This window comes from Phasianus colchicus, chromosome 2, assembly GCF_987193195.1.
Source record: "Phasianus colchicus chromosome 2, bPhaCol1.hap1.1, whole genome shotgun sequence".
Taxonomy (NCBI): domain Eukaryota; kingdom Metazoa; phylum Chordata; class Aves; order Galliformes; family Phasianidae; genus Phasianus; species Phasianus colchicus.
Window position 1 is genome coordinate 35,753,384 of NC_143437.1, and position 19,811 is coordinate 35,773,194.

Below are 19,811 nucleotides of genomic sequence, written 5' to 3' on the forward strand. Positions count from 1 at the left end.
GACAACTTGATAATGGCATAGCAAGTGTGTTTTTTTTTTTTTTTTTTTTTTACTGTTTTCCAGAGATATGACAAACATTGGTTGCAGGGAACTGGGGATGCAAGTTTAGCTTTGGAACATTGGATGTGGGAAGCCCTATAAAGCTAAAGAGATGGCCATTGTCTCATAAATGCAAGGGATATGGCTTTGATGCTAAACTATCTGTCCAGGTCAACTTCAGAGGAAATAATATTTTTTCTTCGCTGCTGATGGAACGAAGGCATGGAGGAGAGTTATGTTACGGTTCTTCATAAAAACCTGATCACAAACAGACTTTCAAACTAGCTAGAAACTTTTGATCATGTACATAGATTTGACATTATAAATATCTTTACATAAGGAGAGCTGCTTTTGTGAAGAGGCATTTTATCCTTTAATATCCTCTTTTTAAAATTTCCTACTCTTCAGAAACAAACCAAACCACCCAAAATCATGGATAGTTCATGTTACTTCAGAAGTTAGGTAAGTGAAACCTTTACAGACTTTGTAAAAATTCTAATAAGGCTAGTTTGTAGTTACATAGAGAAGTGTGTTTCTCAGAAGGGGATACTCCTCTGGCTAAGGCACAGTTAACATCCCTTTTATGTAATTCAATCATGCAAATTATGAAGATCTCTGAAGTTCTCTGCTACATCATCATCTTCAAATCACGGTAATGGTAGCAATTGTTATTGCTAGCTTACTAAGTAGAATTTTTTTTTTCGTTTGTAGCTAACATTTAAAACCACAGAATCATAGAATCACCAAGGTTTGAAAACACCTCTAGGATGATCCAGTTCAACTCTCCACATATCACCAATCTCTTGCTTGCAGTGAGAGGGTCAAAACTGAACACAGTAGTTGAGGTGCAACCTCACCAGTTCTGAGTACAGAGGGATGATCACTTCCCTGCTCCTGCTGGCAACAGTATTTCCGATACAAGCCAGGATGCCATTAGCCTTCATGTCCACCTAGGCACACTGCTGGCTCATGTTCAGTGAAGTACTGGCCAATACCCCCAGGTCTGTTTCTTTTACGCAGTCTTCCAGCCACTGTGCCCTGAGCCTGTAGCATCACCTGGGGTTGTTTGGCCCAGGTGCAGGACCTGGCACTTAGTGTTGCTGAACTTCCCTCATTGGCCTCAGCCCAGCTTTCCAGCCTGTCTAGATCTCTCTTTAGGACCTTCCTAGCCTCACACAGATCAATGCTTCCTACCAACTTGGTGTCATCTGCAAACTTACTGAGGGTGCACTCAATGCCTTCATCCAGAGGCATCAACAGACAGGACAGGCCCTGGTACCAGCCTCTGGGGAATACCACTCGTGACGAGTTGCCAGCTGGATTTAACTCCATTCACCACCATAATCTGGGTCTGGCCATCCAGCCAGTTCTTTACTCAGCAGAGGGTGTATCTCTCCAGGCCGTGGGCCAGCTTCTCCAGGAGAATGTTGTGGGAGAGAGTGTTGAAGGAGCCATCAAACTATGTATATAGAAGTCCTATGTAGTTCAGCTGAAGTCACTGAAAGCTAATAAAATGTATTCCATATTGAAATAAGCTTGAATTTTGCATGTTAGAAATTAGAAGGCTTCATACATTCAAAATGGCAACTTGCCTCCACATTATCATAAAGCCTTTTTAGCTGAATTTGGCTGACTTCAAAGGCATCCGTTTCTGTCGATCTTTGTGAATTACATATCCTTGAATGCTATAAGACAGCAGCTTTCTGAGACAGAAGACTTGTATGGAGCCACAGCACATCAAAGCAAATAGATCATGTGCTAAATATTTTACTGCATATTCTCAGTGCTGTTTGGTCTTCATGTCCTGAAACAAGTATTTCTTCTTCTTCTGTAACCCCTTAATTTAATAGCATAGATGACTTTTAGTTGTTTAAGGTTTTGGATGCATCATATCCTTCTCACATTAATCAACTTAAAATAATCTTTCAGTGTACAAACCTGGCAGTGGCCAAAAGATCTGTACAATTTTTCTCCAGACATTATAAGTCTGAATAGCAACATAAGGCAAATTTGGCCTGAGGTTACAAACAACAGTATGCATAGGAAGTCAATGATTAAAAAGATCTGATCTTGTACAGGGGGCAATGTTATGAAGCTCTGTATCAGACCAGAATTTTTAAATAGCTCTCAGCTTCTATGACACCTTTTTACACACTAGAAAAATAAGGTGACATGCAACTTCAGTAACATTTAACCAAATGACAAAAAAAAAAAAAAGCTTTGAAATGGAAGTAGGGAAATAAAAGATGAGACTTTCTTGAATAGTAAAGTGGAAACAGTAGTTTTTTTTTTTTTAATATGAATTTTCATGCTTATCATGTGTAGTGATATGTTAAGGGCAAGACAAATGGCAAACAGCTCAGACTGTGATGATAATACCAGAAAAAGCTAAAGATAAGAAGTGGTCCATTCCAGAAAATCCTACTTTTTATCCTAAAAGCAGAGAGAAGCTGTGATTAAACTCTTGCCTAAGCTATAGATGACCCAGTTAAAGCTTTGTTCATAACAGAAACTGCAACTTTAATCAAGCCTGACTATAAAATCTAATTATATTTCAATGCCTACTTTAGATTGAGAAGTATTTGTGCTTAGCTGGGGGCAACAAGTTGCAAGTTTCTATATAAAAATCGTTTTTGTATTCTGGAAGGAATATAAACCTGTATTTCTGTTTACATTTTAATTGATAATATAATAATACAAATAAATTGATAATATAGTAAAGAATATTTACACAAGTATCTGAATTTCACTTTGCTATAAACTTTTTTTTTTTTTTTTTTAAGATATGTCACCTCTTATTTCCTGTAGTTTGCTTTGTCTTTTAAAATAGGTATTTCTTCTTACTGTAAAATAAATAGGAGCAGGAGAAACTCTACATCTAAATAACTTACCTGTAAATCTTCTTAGTTTAATCTTCTCTATTATTTCAGTGGAGAAGGAAACAGAGAAATAGTAGTTATAGTTATTTGAAACTAAAATATTTAATGACTTCAAAAGAAAGATCATTTGATCTTTCCTGCCTATAAAACAGTATGTAAAAGAAAAGAACCTTCACATTAAAGGACTTAAATATTACCTTGGAGTAATGTAAATTAGTAATGGTATAGACATGACTATCATCCTGAAAAAAAAAAAAGAAAAGAAAAAAAAAATCACTTAGGTGATTAGATTCCTTACTCATGGTCTTGGTCCTTCCCTACTGATATTTCTAGCTTCATGGAGCATTCTCACATATTGCTTGTATTTACCTTCCATAGAAAGAAACATCTTATGAGCCAAACTAAAAGTAATGGGCATAACAACCATCTACTTATTGGAGGTAAATATATGAAATGGTGCAACACCTGAACCAGGAAGCTGGGTCGAGTGGAGCCTCAAAACAAAGCTGAAAATAGTGCCTTTCCTTCCTTTCCCCACCCCTTTTACTTGAGATATATTTTGTTGAGGGAAAATTTTTTGTATCAAAGATTAGAGGAAATGAAATAGTACAGGGCTGGAAACTAAGGAATTAGTGCAGAGATGTAAGAGAGGGTTTGAGTTGATAACTAAGCAAGTGAGCAAGGAAGCTGTCTTTTTCCTTTCTTTTCCCACTCCCTCCCCTCCCTCCCCCTGGTTATCCTGCATTCAGAAGAATTGAATTCTTTAATTCTTTCAAGCAGGACTCTTAACTGTGATAGGTCTAATAATATTGCTTACTTGGGAAATCTTTTGTTGTCTGCAACAAGCTTCAAGAGTCCAGGCTTTAGGTAGCTGATCAGGTGAGAGCTGAGAATTAGCGCTTATTTACCGATACATGCGCTAATTCTGATGTAAACATATTCTCTTGATTAATTTCCATCTTTTTGGCACTTTTTTTTTTGTTGAGAGAGATCCCTACTATTCTTCTTGCATGTTCTCCAAATGAAGAACCTAGCTAGAAAAGGGATGGGTGATGGCAGTTTTCAGTGTGCAATAGCTATTGAAGATATCTCAGTTGTGTTGTGATTGATGAAATGAAGATCCTTAAATCTGTTCTGTATCATAGGAGGCTTTATATTGTCCAGTGTATATCATAACAGGCAGCTGAGATCCACTGTCATTCCTGTTTTTCTCATCTTTAGAATTCTGAACCAGGATCAAGCTAAAATTATGCCACTTATTGCAAGGCTGTGACTTACATCTTTGCAGAGTGAGGAAAAGAGATGTACTAATCATAATGACATTCTTTAAATTATTTATCACATTCATAAAATTGCTTCTTTTCATCTGTGATCATGGGTCAAAAACTGAAATATATGAAAAGCAATAGAGAAGAAACTGATTGTGATTTAACGTCAGTGGCCCTACTGAACCTCCTAATTCTAAACTGGATATACTCTTTTATTCTGATATTAGTTGTCATAATTGAATAATGTTAATATTTTATTAAATATTTGAAAAATCTGGAGGTTTTATTGTGAAGTTCTTTCAAGTTTTTGAGGATTTCTATTTTGCTACTTATAGCTCATTAACAGAAACTAGACTTCCACTCTTTAAGGAAATACATATGTTAGATAAGCACAATTATGCAATTGTTATTAAAAAAAAAAAAACAAAAAAACAAACCAACCCTCACATACATGGTAGAAATAACGACCTACATTCATAGAAAAGGATGAGTGGGAAGTCATTGTGGCCCTCAGTGTTGTTGTTAATTAAATGGTACTCTTCAGAACATCTCAACTTCTTATGTTGTTTCTGGATTTTCATCATCGTGACTTCTGAAGTCAGATTTTTCTTTTTGGTTTTAAACACTTTTACCTAATGGTCAAGTTTTGTTACTTGATTACCTCATGGCAACTAATATTTGAAAATTGCGCTAACTTGAATCTCTCCATCACCCCATTCCACAGTTGGGTACTTTGCCGTACCTGTGTGCTCAAACTTGTTCATCTCTCGGGAAAAGAGTACCTGCCATAACATATGCAAATCATTTAACCCTGGAACTGCTCTGTTGTTCAAGGGAAATATTTTTCTTGACTCTGTACTAAGTTCCATTTTGTATGGACTGTTAAATATATGAAAGTTCTGTTTGTTTATGATTTGATTCTACAGGAAATTCATTTTATCTTAACAAGGTGGGAGCTCAGGTTTGTGTTATAAAAGCAAAAGTCTAGAGCCCCTTTGAGATTAACCCTAGTTCATTAGATGCTGTAGAATCTCACTCTTCAGAGTGCCAAATCGGATAACGCCCACTGAGCTTCCAGAGGAAAATGGCAGAAGTTCATAATGGATTAATATGGCTCTATCTTTCATTATATGTTATATGAACATCATATTGCATCTAACACATTTGTGACTTCGGTATGAAAGTTTTCTGATACCTACAAGTAGTCTACTTACAATAAGTGTTAACAAAATCTTTTGTAAAGGGAGAGTTCATGACTCTGTACCTGAAGAGGCTGAGTCTTTATACTTGCAGAAATATATGTAATTGACCAAATCCTCCAACATTCTTTTTCTTAATTGTCTCCTTTCTTTCTTCCCTTTCTTTCCTTTCTTTCTTTCTTTTTTTTTTCTAAAATTCTCCTTCAGTTTTGAGAGAGTTTACATGTGTGCAAAATTTGATCCTAAGTCCCTAGCACGCTTTGAAGAATGCAAACTGGCATCTCTTCTTTCCCACAGTTCATGTTGACATTAGATCCAGAGACTGTTTTTTTTCTTTTTTTTTTTTTAAATTTTAGATTTATCCTTTATACCAACAGCCAAGTAAGTAGAAGGGTATGAATGTTCCCGTTCATGTAGAGTTGAATTTAAAGCATGTATTCTGCTTTCTGGATTTAAAAAAAATTCCTTTTAGGAATTTGATTTCTGGTATCAATGAAGCATTTGTGTAAGTGTGGTATGCATCGACCTTGAAAGCCTTGAAGAATAATGGCAAGTTAGCTTTAAGCAGCAACTCCAGACCAAGCTTATGTTGTTTGAAGATTAAAGTCAAAATGATTTGCCATGAGTACAGATATTGAGTTTCTGCCAAATTTGCCTCAGTTCTCCAATCATCTTAAACACCAGCTCCAGTGTGATTTAAAGTCAGAAATATATTTGTTCTGCAGTTATACTAACATTGCAATAGGTATGTAAAAGTCTTCTGAAATTGGCCAAGACTGCTAACTGGCTGCTGGCACCAGTTTGCCAGGGATTATGGCATGTTTTTTATAGTTGTGAAAATTTTAAATTGCAGTTAGGAAACAAGCAGCTTTTTAAAACTACTACATATCTGAAAAAATATACATTGTGAGAGCATGCTGTATTGAATACTGAGGATGAAGACGTTTTCTGGAAGATGGTAAATTCTGCAGCTGGAGGTTTTTTCATTGGTTTCATCATAAAAGATGAAATTGAGATCTGTACTGAAAGTTTTGACTATAAACTAAATAGTGTAGTGTCATTTCCTTGGTGATAAAAGTTTGTTAAGGCAAATCTTTGTAATGGCTTAGAAATAACTGGGGCTTATTCTATGCAAGAAGATGTAGGAGACAGCTTGGTTTGTCTGAAAAGCCTGTTTGATTAACCACAAAATAATAAATGGTGATGCTGAAAGTTCAAAAAACGTAATTCAGTGCTTTTGTGTCAGGCTTTCTGCAAATTCAGGCAAATGTGACTTCAACAGCTTAATTGCCGTTTTTGTTTTTAGGGTTTTATTTCCTACCAAAAAGCTACACTAGTCTTATTTTTTAATGCTTCATTTTCCACAGAAATTGTGTGGCAAATTCTGCAGCTGCAGAATTTAATAACATTCAGACTTTAGTATGATTATTCAGTTCTAGTAGTTCACTGATTAGACCTGTACACTTGTGAAAAGTTTGGATTAAATTCATCAGGAAAGTTTGTGCTATTTCTTTTAACATGTTTTGGTAGATGAGCTGTCTTTTTTGTTTTTTTCTGTCTAGTTTTTAGAAAAAAAAAATCAGCTTTTTTTTGTCCATACACACAGGTGTAATCTGGAGTACTGTGTCCAGGTCTGCAGCCCCCAGTACAAGAAAGGCAGAGAGCTGTTAGAGAGGATCCAGAGGAGGGTCACAAAGATGATCAGGGGACTGGAGCACCTCCCCTACGAAGACAGGCTGAGGGAGCTGGGCTTGTTCAGCCTGGAGAAAAGAAGGCTGCGGGTTGACCTCACTGCAGCATTTCAGTACTAAAGGGAGCCTACAAACAGGAGGGGAATCAACTCTTTGAAAGGGTAGATAAATGCAGGACAAGGGGAAATGATTTTAAGTTGAGGGAGGGAAGATTTAGGTTGGATGTCAGGGGAAAGTTCTTTATGATGAGAGTGGTGAGGTGCTGGAACAGGCTGCTCAGAGAGACTGTGGATGCCCCATCCCTAGAGATGCTCAAGGCCAGATTGGATGGAGCCCTGGGCAGCCTGGTCTAGTATTAAATGTGGAGGCTGGTGGCCCTGCGTGCAGTAGGAAGGTTGGAGATTCATGATCCTTGAGGTCCCTTCCAACCCATGATTCTGTGTAATCATGTGAGTACAGTTGCATGGGATGAATTCTACTTCTCTTATGGCCCAGCTTTTCATAATATTCATAACTGTTTAAGTATTTAAGTAAGTCTGATAAGTGAAGGCTTTGTACAACTTGATAGTTAATTAGGAGTCTTAATGTGATTTCAGTATAACTTTATCTGTGTCAAACTGTTCTTATGCCTTTGAATGCATGACATGGCTTATCTTCAATAACAGATTAGTGCCTGTAAGCAGGGAGAGTTCTTTGAAATTGATGAGTCTATTCATCAAGCTGGTTTGTTCTGTGATTCGTCCGCAAGTGCCCTGAGCAGAAAACACCATTTTCTTTCCACCCTGAAATGAGTGTTGTATATATAGACACCAGTGAGTCAAAGTAAATAGAAACTTGAATTCGAGTTTGATAATTGAACAAATCTTGAAGACCTGTAATGTATGCCTAATTTTAATAGAGACACAATAGGAACTAACACCTTCTGCTCCCAAGTATCGTTGTCAGATGTGGCTAATTGTAAAGAGACAGCTAGAACTGAGTTGTAAAAGAAATATTTTTCTTAAGTTTTATCTTTAACATCACTATGAACTTAAAGTAGAAGAATTATTGGGTGAAATTGTCCTTTCAATAGTGATAGAATCAGGCATTTCATTTCAGGCTCAGTGCAGTTCAGCACATCAGCAAGAACATGCTAACTGCAAGTAGTACATTTCCTAGGAAATCTTAATTTGCCTGGATGCTAGTGTTACATATTGTCTCGAAGTAGGAGGATTTGCTATGTCACCTTCAGGGGTTTAGCTGAGCATTGAGGTTGCATCACTGTGAGAATTTGATTTTGGTTTGAACTCATTTTTAATTTTTACTGGTGATGGGATTAGACATGATTGTCTGAGTCATCGCTGGGTCCTCTCCCAGTTCTCGGAAAGTAATTATATGTTAGGTATCTAGCTCAGATGAGCTCATGAAAGAGTTCTCCCCATACCACTAAACACATCCCAGCACTTCATAATAAAACACACATGCTGCCAGATGGTAAAAATGCAAAGCTTCTTCAAATACATGCTTTAAAATGTATGGTGTCTGTTTTCTCCTTCAGTTTTCTCCTCCCCTCAGGTTCTTGCTCACTTCTTTCCCACACCTTCCCCCATACTTTCATAACTTTCCTCTCCAGCACTGATTCTTCTTTTCCCACCCCTTCACCCAGCTGCTTCTATTGCTCCTCCAGCATTTTAGTTGTATTTTCTGCTACTTTCTCTTTCTCTGAATTTTTGTATCGCTTCAAATTTTAGAGCTTTAAATTCTCTCCTATTTTTTTAATCTGGCATTTGAACCCTTCTTTTAATTTGTCGTTATGATCTGAGTCCACTCTCAGCAAGTTTGCTGATGACAAAAAAGGTGGGAGGATTGGCAGACACACCAGAAGGCTGTGCTACTGCTTGACAAGACCAGGAGAAACTGGAGATCTGGGCAGAGAGGAACCAGATGAGCTTTAACAAGAGCAAGTGCAAAAGCTGCATACATCGGTACAGGTAATCACCTTTATCCTGAGGTGTATTAAAAAGAGCATGGCCAACAGGTCTAGGGATGTTATCCTCCCTGTCTACTGTGCCCTGGTGGGGCCACCTATAGACTAGTTCTGGGCTTCCTTGTTCAAAAAAGGCAGGGATTTCTAAGGAGTCCAATGGAAGACCATAAAGATGATTAAGGGCCTGGATCATCACCCATACAGGAAAAGCTGAGTAAATTGGGTCTGTTCATCCTGTGGAAAAGAAGACTGAGAGGGGATCTGATAAATGCTTATTAACGTCTACAGGGAGGTGGGAGGCAAATGGGCGAGTCCAGGCTCTTGGTGGTGCACAGCAATAGAACAAGGAGTAGTGGCCTAAAACTTGAACGTAGGAAGTTCCATACTAACACACAGAATTTCTTTACAGTAGGGGTGATGGAGCACTGGAACAGGTTGCCCGGAGAGGCTGTGGAGTCTCCTTCCGTGGAGGGATATTCAAGATACCTAACTGTGTAACCTGTTGTAGGGTACCTGCTTTAGTACAATGTTCTCTTGAGGTCCCTTCCAACCTCTGCAATTCTGTGATCTTCAGAGAGAAACTAAAGGTGTTCAGCTAACTCTTGCTGCCTTTCGGTTTTGTGTCCCCAGTGGCATTTGAGTCATAATAGAAATTCATTGATTTTCTGCTTGTGTAATATGATGTCACATATTTACTGCTAAAATCAGTTATATACCTTAATATAGCCAGCAGATGCACTTAAAGAGATGCATTTCTGGAATCACCTGCTGACTGTCTGCATACTGTAGTGGTTCAATGAACTTTAAGTAGTTTAGAGTGTAAACTATTTTCTCCTCTGTCTCTAAACTGTTGTCTTCTCAGGTCCACAAGTGAGGAACTCAGTGTAGCTTAACTAACAGAGGTTCTCTCTCTCATAGAGAATTGCACAATGACAAGGAGTGGGAGAAGGAATCTCTTTCTGTATCCTTTCATCTCAGTGTGATGTTGACGTCAGATCTCCGCTACACAAGGCAATGGATACTGTAGCTGAAAGTACTTTTAAATGCATTGCTTGCATTTTGAGATGAATAGTCATGTTTTGAGATTTTTCTATGAAAGTTTTTAATTGACAATTATAAGTGATGATGGGAAATATTTCAGATTGTTCACTTGCAAAGAAGTGATGGAAGTGTTGTCTCAGTTGAGGAGCAGTTTGCTGTAAAGGTAGTTTCATGTTGGTACCAAAAAAAAAAAAAGTTTGAAGGATTAGTACTTTTTAGTTCCTGTCTCGACTTTTCTTACAAGGATGTTCTGGGGATATCTGTAAAACTTGTTTCCTTCAATCAGTGGTTGTTTAGAGATGTGTGAGGTCTTAGTGTTGCCTTGGCTTGTATCTGAGAGATGTTAATAACTGGAACAATAATCTACTCTGTATTTTTTCATAAGGAATTGCATCTTGTCAAGTAAAATTTTGTTTGGATTCATCCATTAATTTTCCTACATCAAAGAAGTTACCTTAAGAAAATATGCAACTTTCCTGACAAAATGGTCATTATTGATTTATCTGCTTGTATTAAAGATGTATTTTTCTGGAAATAGAAATATGGCTGGCATATTGATTATGTGTTGCAGTGTCAAAGGATTTCCTGACTAAAAAGTATCAGCATAGCATGGAGAGCCATGGTATTGCTTGCTGACTTGCTTAAAGTGAGCTGGCAGTGATTATTCCATGCCTTTTGTTCTTACTGACTGTGCTGTCTACCGCTGGTGTGATGCTTAGAAACGTTAAGTGTCATGATGGAATTTATGTGAACTACTTCTCATGGTCTGAATTCGTGTATGTGTAGAAGAGGGCTGTTTTCATCTTTTCAGTCTATTATATCTGGCTAGTTCAAGAATGTTAAGTGGACACTTCTGTTCTGATGACTCACTCTAAGTGATGTTTGTGTCAACTCTCATTAACTTTATGATTGTTAGCATACACTGTATAGCCAAGCATTCTAGGTTTTTTTTGTTTTTTGTTTTTTGTTTTTTTTTTTTTAAAGCTAATGGAATTTCATACATGGAGAAAGAATTCTCCTGCCCTTATTTCCAAAAATATTATATCATTGAGGCTTTCTTCATGATATGGAACAAAGAGGAACCAAAATCCCAAGTGGAGGGTTGTTTTTTTTTTTTAATTTTTTTTTAAATAGATGAAACTTATCAAGGAATCCAAACTGCTTCTGGGCAGTTTGTTTTGTGAGATTGTAAGGGAAAGTGTGAGAGTTGTTTGAAAAGATATATATTTTTTAAGGGTTTAAAATACACAAATATCTTGTTTGATACTGGAGAAGTGAAATCAAAAATGTTACTGAGGGAATCTTGGTTATACTCTGTACACTACAGCCAATGGGCAGGCAACCCCACACATGCTGTACTTTATTTCTGTCTTGTCAGTGTTGTATTCAATGGTACAGTTTCATTTGCAGATTGGCATTGTGGATTTGGGGAACTTCCTCGTGACAGAAAAATTAAAATAATCTTTTTTTTTTTTTTTTGTCATTCAAATTATGCTTCTTGCTATGAGGGCTCAGAAACAGAAACCACTCTTTCTGTGATTCTGAAAGCCTGTAGCCCATTCTTTCTTGGTCATGCTATTTATGTCTTGGAGAAAAATCCAAAGGCAATAGAGAAGAAATAAATGCATAATTAACTCATGTGGATTCTATGTGACCTGACAGGAACAGCAATCTTCAGAACTTTAAACCACAATGTTGTTATTTTGGCATGTGACAGAAGAATTTATTTTGGAATGACTAGATAAATTCTGTCTTCTGATTTGGCATCTCACTGAAAAGGAATAAAAAGCTATGAATAACTCTGAATGAATGTAGTAAATTGTTACATTAAAACTGTGAAAGGTTCCTTTGTTAAGGATTTCTCAAACCTTTTTTCTAATAAGTGCTGTTGCTGGACAGTAAGATTCTGTATCTGATTATCTGTTGTCTTCGTATTTTCTGGTATTTTATTTTTATTCCTTCACCATAAGGTATCTTTTGGCAATTGCAACTGTGAATTTTCTTGGCAGATTTTACTCTAAATTCTTCTTGTACTTGATTCTAATAGAAGATTAGACTCTGTGTGTGTGTGATTTCTCTATAGCTGCTTTAGTAACAGTTTACTTGAATTCAAAACTTTCCCTTAGATTGAAATATTAGGAGCTGATCTACATAAAACTTACGTATACTTAGACAGCTTTGTACTTAGGGTGCTCTTTCACTGAGAAATGCCAATGTTTTTCTCAATTGTAAAGTTTTATTTTCTGCCTTTTTTTTTTTTGAACAAATGTCATTTGTATTCACTTCTTCACTACTTAATAACAGCTTGTGATGTTTTAAGTCACACTGAGGTAATTGGGATGTAGAAGATTGTCAAATAGACTAGGCAGTAAGAAAATGGTATTTACTTAACATTTACTCCATCAGGATAATGCATTTTCCAGGAAGAAACAGAATTTGAGAATGAGAAGGGGCTCAAACAAGACTACCAAAAGAATTTGAGTTAGAACATTGCTGTCACGAGAAAAAGAGCGTGACAGTATTTTAAGAAAGTCTTTAAGCAACTTAAAGATGGCATTTAAAAGGCATATTAAATATACCTTCACGTGGCTGTCTTTTGGAGCAAAATGGAAAGTAGGTTATTCTGTTTCTTTCTTCCAGTGTGTGAATAACTGTCTTATCGAATGAAATGTTAGAAAACAAGAAACAAAGTATATCAATGCAAGCATAAAGTACAATTGATTGATTTTCTGAATATCAGCCTTGAAATGAATGGAAACTGATAGAAAGGACTATCAAACCAGCATAATGTGGAGTTTTAAAAGAATAATGTTTGAATACTCAAAGTCTACCTTAAAGATAGACTTTCTGCTCCCAGTCTGTATGTAACCGGGTCAGAAGTTTCTGATAACTGAATTATTTAGAAATCTGTGTGAAAATGCTGGCCTGATACTCCTGGGTACAGATGGTGAGTGCAGAAGGCAAAGTTGCAGCATTTTTTATCCATAGGAAGTTCTGTGTTTTTCATTATTTTTGTCCAGGTTTGTTCATAAGTAGCCAGTACTATTTTTTATTTACTCTTTAGCTGCAAATCCTACTTTTCTCTTTCCTAGAAACACTAAGTGCGGTGTTTCTAAATTTTCGCTTTCCTGTGCTATGGTTGCTCAATGACATTATCAATACAGCAGCCAAGGGCTCCTAAGATTCTGAGTCACAGCTCTGCAATAGAGTGCCAGAATCCTTACTAGACTTTCTAGCATGCCTGGTTTCAAGCGGCAGTTCCCAGGACTTCTAGATTGACAGGTCTGTGATAGAAATTCTGGCATAACTTTCTTCACAACCCCACATTTGAGTTTTGAATACCTCATGTCATGAAAAATCTGCCTGGCTTATATGCCCTATTTCTTTCCATTTCACCTGTGATCTTTTGTATTTGATGAGGATGTTTCAGAGCTCAGAAAGTGTTGGAGAAAGTATTGTGGCAGGAAGAGACTCCTTTCTATGTCTTTTTTTAAAAAGTATTCTTTTCAATTGTGCTTTTCATTGTGCCAGATACCTTTTGAGTTAAACACTTAAAGCAGAAAACATTGCTCCTGGAATTTTAAAATAACTTTTTCAAAAGATGTCATAACATATTGGAACCGAGATGAGGATTTTCAGAAACAAAATCAGTATAAAGTGATTGTGGATATCAATTTCATGCTTGGCTACCTTTTGTCCTTTGAAAAATTCTCCCTACCAAAGAACAGTAACTATTAGTGTGTGTGTTTATTAAAATATCAAATACTAGGACTGTAACAATAGTTGGTGTTACTTGTATAATATGATTAAAAAACAAAATCAATTTTCATAATGTGTGACCAAGTTGACTGAAAGCAGTCCAGGTGTTCCTTAAGACTGGTAAACATTTCAACATAACGAATGCAGACCTTGAACCAAAAGCATTGTTTCATGGCAGTTCCTCAGGTTGTGAAGTAAGAAACTGATTTTATAATGAAGAATCAATGAAACATGGTAGTTCAGATAATGGAGACATTTGGACTTTATTCTTCAATCAGTCCCTTATCATTAAATGAAGTAGAATGACTTGGGTCTAGCATCTATGAGTTACTCTTAACTAATGTTTGATGCATTTTCTCCCATGTGCTTACTTGGATACTGAAGGACTCTGCTCTGTATGTGTTACCAAATATTAAAAGAAGAAAATCTAAGAAAATAAATCCTTAGACGTATAAGCACCATGTTAGTGTCTGCATATTTGCAAAGATATAATGTGAATTTGTGCATTGTTGAAATTCAACCGACTTTGTTACTCTTATTTTTGCTTGATTGAAAAAACACTGAGTTCCCCATAAATTCTGCTTTTTACTAGTATATCAGTGGGGTTTCTAGTACCACAAAACAGTCAGGTAATTTATTCTGAAGATATCAAAAGCCAGACAATAAAGTACAGCAGATGAATTTGATTCATGTGGTTTACTGAATTGCTAATTTGAAATGTTTAATTATATCTGATTGCTATACTGCATAGAAATGTGAAACAGGAAGAATCTTGCAGTATGTCTGTAGAGCAAATACTATCTTAATAACAAACTGCTTGGAACAGATAGTGTTCAGTCAGGTGTGCTACAGGAACAGGTAGGAAATAGCTGGTGATACTATTGGTGATGTGCAACTTTTCCCTTAAAATTTTCCTAGCACTGAAGATTAGAGAATGGCAAATATGATGGCAGGTTTTAGGAAGCATTTGATGTGGAAACTAAAAAATTACAAGCCTACAAGTAGAAATTTAGATTACTCTCAGTGAACAACTGCATAAATATGACATAGATAGGATAGATATACTTGGACTAGTCAGCGTGTCTTTTGTGAAAAGAAGGCTTGCATCACAGTTCTTTTGAAAACAAGGCAGCCAAGACTTAAGAGGCTTATTTGATTGAAATTCCACTATGAACCCATTCAACGATATAATAATTTCCAAGCAGTTTTTCAGAAGGCAGATTTTTTTCAGAGCTTAATTGAAATCAGTTGGACACATTTTTTGAACTGCAATAGACCTGGAATCAGACATCCCAGAGCAAATGAAGGACCTGCTGTTAAAATCTGGTGAACAGAAGTGCATTGGAACGATACCGAACCTTGTTTTATCTACATTTTTCCTTACAGATTCCATGTACAGTTTGTGAAACGTTATTCAGTGGCAGAATTATGCCATTTTGGCTGAGCTAGGGCTCGGTGTCTTGTATAACAAAGTAGCAATAAAATAAACAGTGGGTAGTTCTGTTAAATGTCCATTGAATGCCTTCTCCCATAAAAATAATTATCTCTAACTGAATCCTGTTTCACGAGGAAAAAAAAAAAAAACCTTTCCAAAACTGTTCTCACTCTTTAGGTTGTTATGATGGCTGATATCTGTGTAAAACTGCGTGACTTCAGTGATAAAACAGGTAATAGAGAGTAGTGCTGAGAATATTTTTTCTAGCTCTTTTTGAGGAAATGTTCAGCATCCTCAAATACAAAAAAGAGATGCTGAATGTCATTTGATTGCATTAAACCAATGTTTGCTGCAATAAATATTTTTGCAAATCTCAGCTACTTGGCAGATAGTAATTTATAGATACAGTAGTTTCTCCATTTTTCTACTGTTTGCAATTTAAAATCGTATTTCAGTTATTGACAGAAGAGGTTATTTTTAATAAGTACAGGCAGATGTCTTCTCTTGCTTTTGGCAACTTTAATCTGAAAGAAAAAAAAAGATGATGATTTGCTAATTAATGTTTTTGCTTGCTGAGCCTCCTTACCTTAAGTGAGCCCTGTTTGTCGCAGTTGCATTGCAAGCTTTTTGTCCTGAGGACTAATTGGCAGGCTAGATGGACTGTGACATTCAAAAATGTGGAACAGGAGAATGTAGCCAGAATGTTAGATACTTCTGTGCATTTGAGATATTCTCAGTGGCTTTTTCTATTGTTTGCAACTTCTGATTGTTTTATATTTCCGTGAATTATGCTTTTTCTTTCTTTCTTTTCTTTTTTTCCTCCAGAGTATTAACATCTGAACTTAAACATCTCTTTTGGAAATTATGCCAGTTTTTGTTTTAGATAATGACATGGCTTCAGCATACTCCTCCTTGAAGATTGTAGTTCTTTATTTTTCTCTCCTTTTCCCTTTATTTTTAATTTGCTGCCTTTGTTTTTAGAATGTTAAATGTTACTGGTATTATAAGCAGTCTGATCCTACTGAATCCATTGTGAGTACTGACAACATTCAAATGGTTTGAAACATTTAATATTTCCTTATAACTGTGCATTTCTTTTGCTTTAATCACATTTATACTGTCTCTTTTTCCCGTTTCCATTCTAAGTGTTATATCTTTGTCTTCTATACACACTGTTTAGAATTAAAACACTGGGAGTGTGGTCCTGTTGCTCCACTTTCCGTGGTGGGCTTGGAACATTTTAAGTATAAATAACAAATAACATTAGAAAAAAAACAGATGAAGCTTTAGATCTCCTGGGTTTGGAAGGCAGCATGCTGAAGATTGCTGAAGAGGAAGATCTGTTTTTTTCCACTCATTCATGGTCATAGTTGGCAAGTTGTTTTTGCTTTTTGGTTATCCATTCCATGCCTGTTGAAGAATGTAGCATAAATTGCTGTGTTTGGTACAGTAAATTCTGGATGAATGTTCAGAATTCAACAGTATGACTTTCATTGCCTTAATGGTTAGAAATTCTGTATGCGAAGTTATGAACCAGCTTATTCTGAAATGAATATCTGTATATATATGAGCTGTATTTTCAACTATGTTGAATATAGTTGAAAATGCATAGAAATAAGAAATAAGTCAGGACTTATTATATGATTATGTGATCTTATTAATGTTTGTAAATATATTAAGCGTGGGAGTCAAAGGGACACAACCAACCTCTTTTCAGTGGTCTGTGGGGACAAGACAAGGGGAAATGGCCATAAACTGGAGCATAGGAAGTTCCTCACCAATGTGAGAAGGAACTTCTTCACAGTAATAGTGACGGAGCACTGAAACTGGCTGCCCAGGGAGGTTGTGGAGTCTCCTTCCCTGGAGATATTCGAGACCTGCCCGGACACCTACTTGTGTGACCTGGTGTAGAGAACCTGCTTTGGCAGGGGGGTTGGACTCGATGATCTCTGGAGGTCTTTTCCAACCCCTACAATTCTGTGATTCTGTGACTCAGTCCAGATAACAGAATTGCAGTGTATGCAGGCAGAGGAGTATCTGCTGGGAATCTCGTCTCTTTCATTGACTGAATCTCTTCTATGTTGTTAGTTTCACAGTTTCTTCCTTTCTTCTACCAGCGACTTAGCTGGTGAGGATTAAACATTGATAGTTGTGCCTCAATATAAAAACGTTAATGTTACCTAAGGAAACTTTAGCAAAAAAGATTTGGAACAAAATGTTAATTTTGTGAGAATGATTGCGCATAATATTAAGTATCCATTCACTTTTGTTACTTACTGATTTTTACTGTATTAAAGTTTGTGGGACAGTGGGATTATCTAACTAATTTCAGGAACAACTAGAAAGCAGTTAAAAAGAAAGAGCATTCCACTAATCGATCAATAGAGTTTGCATTTATTCAGTCAAGACAGATTGCTATGGATCTATCTCTAAGCAAATTAACTTCTCCTTCAACCTTCCAAAAATACTTTGTATTAGTAAGAGGCACCTTACATTCGTTTTGTTTTCCCTTCTACTGTTCTTTGTGAGAAACTTCACATAATGTATTAAAACATTTGCAGAGACTATAGTTTTCATCCATAAAATATAATTTTCATCCATAACACATTGTTATTAGAAAATACTCCGTCTCACAGATTTAGTTGTAATTGATTCTAGATAGCATAGTGTGATGGTATGCTCCCTCTGTTCACCCCTCTCCCACCCTCTTGGCTTCTTCCCTCAGCTCTCTTTTTCAGCCTGGTCTTGCACAGGAAGACAGCGAACATCAGTACTGATAACAGTTGCTAAAAGAGATTAATGACCATAAATCTGTCTCAGACTGGGGGCTGAAAGAACTGATAGCAGACCCACGGTTCAATAGCTGAGGATCAGTTGAGCATGCGCCTAGAAGGGGATCTATGATTATGAGTCAGTTATCTTACCCCTATAAATAGTGAGCAGCCCGAGTCCTTAAGCTCTCCTGCACAGCAGCTGGCTGCATGACAGGATCTCCCCTTGTGCAGGAAAGCCTCTTGAGGTTATGCCTGCACAGAAAACCCTTTACAGCTTCATGTCAAGATGCCTTACTGATACAGATCCTTAGTAAGTGACTAGTAGTTTGTTTTAGGCTTTGTTAGCCTCACTAAGATCACAATGTAGATTTCTTGTAAGCTCTATTAACTTCACTAAGATTATATCTTAGATTGACTGTGCACATACAATCCCTTAGACATAAATCATTGACTAAGTCTGGGATTAGGAGTAGATTCAGCCTCATCTAGGCTCTTTACCTCTGCGGTTCAGGGAGTTTAGAAAAGCAAGGGGGTCCGTTCTGAATCTTGTGACACAACGGGAGGGCCTCCTGTTTGTGTGTGTTTAACCCTGCACTCTGTGCAGTAAATATTCAAGTTCATCCAGCCATCTTAATTCTTGTTAAGTTGCTGCCTTAGTTGCAATAAAGCTTTACACTATATTGTATCCATATTGTGTCATATTGTAAATATATTCTAGCTTCCCTTCTACCAATACAATATAGTGTAATTGTTTTCCATCCTTGACACATAGCTCATGGGAACTTCACTGTAAAATAATCTACATTGGAGTTACCAAATTATCTTAATTTTTTTATATATATATACACTGCAATACTACTGTACTTTATAGTTATGTTTTATATGGTTTACAGATGTTGCCATTAACAACATGTATTAAATTCTGCATTTTTGTATCTTTATAAGTGTGAATTTTTGTAAGTCAGTGGACCTTTATTTTTTTTAATTATTTCAGGCAAATATGACATTTTTTTGGAAAGTTTCTTTTTTAATTTGATGTTCAACTGGGTTTTATAACACAAAACAACTGTGTAATTTTTGATGCGAAGCAATACAATCAGAAGGTGAATTTAATTCACTAGGTTTGTTACAGTCTTATTCTAAAGTATTTCAGTGTATTTGATTGCAATATTTCAGAAAAAAAGCTGAACAGGAATAGTTTGTTAGTTTGTGTAAGAAATTCATATTGTAAGAGAACATCAGAAATGTATCTGTGGGTGAGAAAAACCTTTAGGAAAGCTAAGTCTTTAGATTCCTAATGTAGGAGCCACCTAATTCAAATCTGCACTAGTTGGTCGGTAGATCTAAACCAGTTATTTACTATACCTGTAAAAAAAAAAAAAATAGCAAATCTGGTCTCTAAAACATACCTAACAACAATTTATCTGCAATGTCAAACACTTCAATTGTGCAATAAAGGAAATTTCCTTACTACAGCTACTTCTCAAAACTAGACTTCTTTGCAGAAGTCATATGTTAGTTACTGAAAATCATTAGATAAATGATCACTGAAAGAGAAGTAACTAAGGGCAACTCATAAGTGCCTGTATTGCAGTAATGAGAATAAATCTCAGTGTGAATCCATATCATCGTACAGTGCATATCAGAAAAAGATGCTGTTTTTTTCCTTTGGGAATTCTCTGAATTTTGCTTCTGCTAAGTAGCTTATACTAGCAACTGTGTTTTGGACAACTGTTCGTCAGTTTTCCTATGTACTCTAA

At 36.3% G+C, this 19,811-nt stretch overlaps 1 protein-coding gene across 9 annotated transcripts in view; it reads left to right on the forward strand.

Moving 5' to 3' along the window:
• The window catches only part of RGS7 (regulator of G protein signaling 7), a 256,768-nt gene that overhangs the window by 55,430 nt on the left and 181,527 nt on the right, over positions 1-19,811 (forward strand). The window contains exon 1 of one of the 9 annotated variants that reach the window (XM_090135374.1): positions 15,441-15,509. The exons of the other annotated variants lie outside the window; for them this stretch is intronic. The gene's annotated coding sequence lies outside the window, so the exon portion shown is untranslated. Of the gene's footprint in view, positions 1-15,440; positions 15,510-19,811 lie in introns of those variants that run through there. 9 annotated transcript variants of the gene reach the window in all.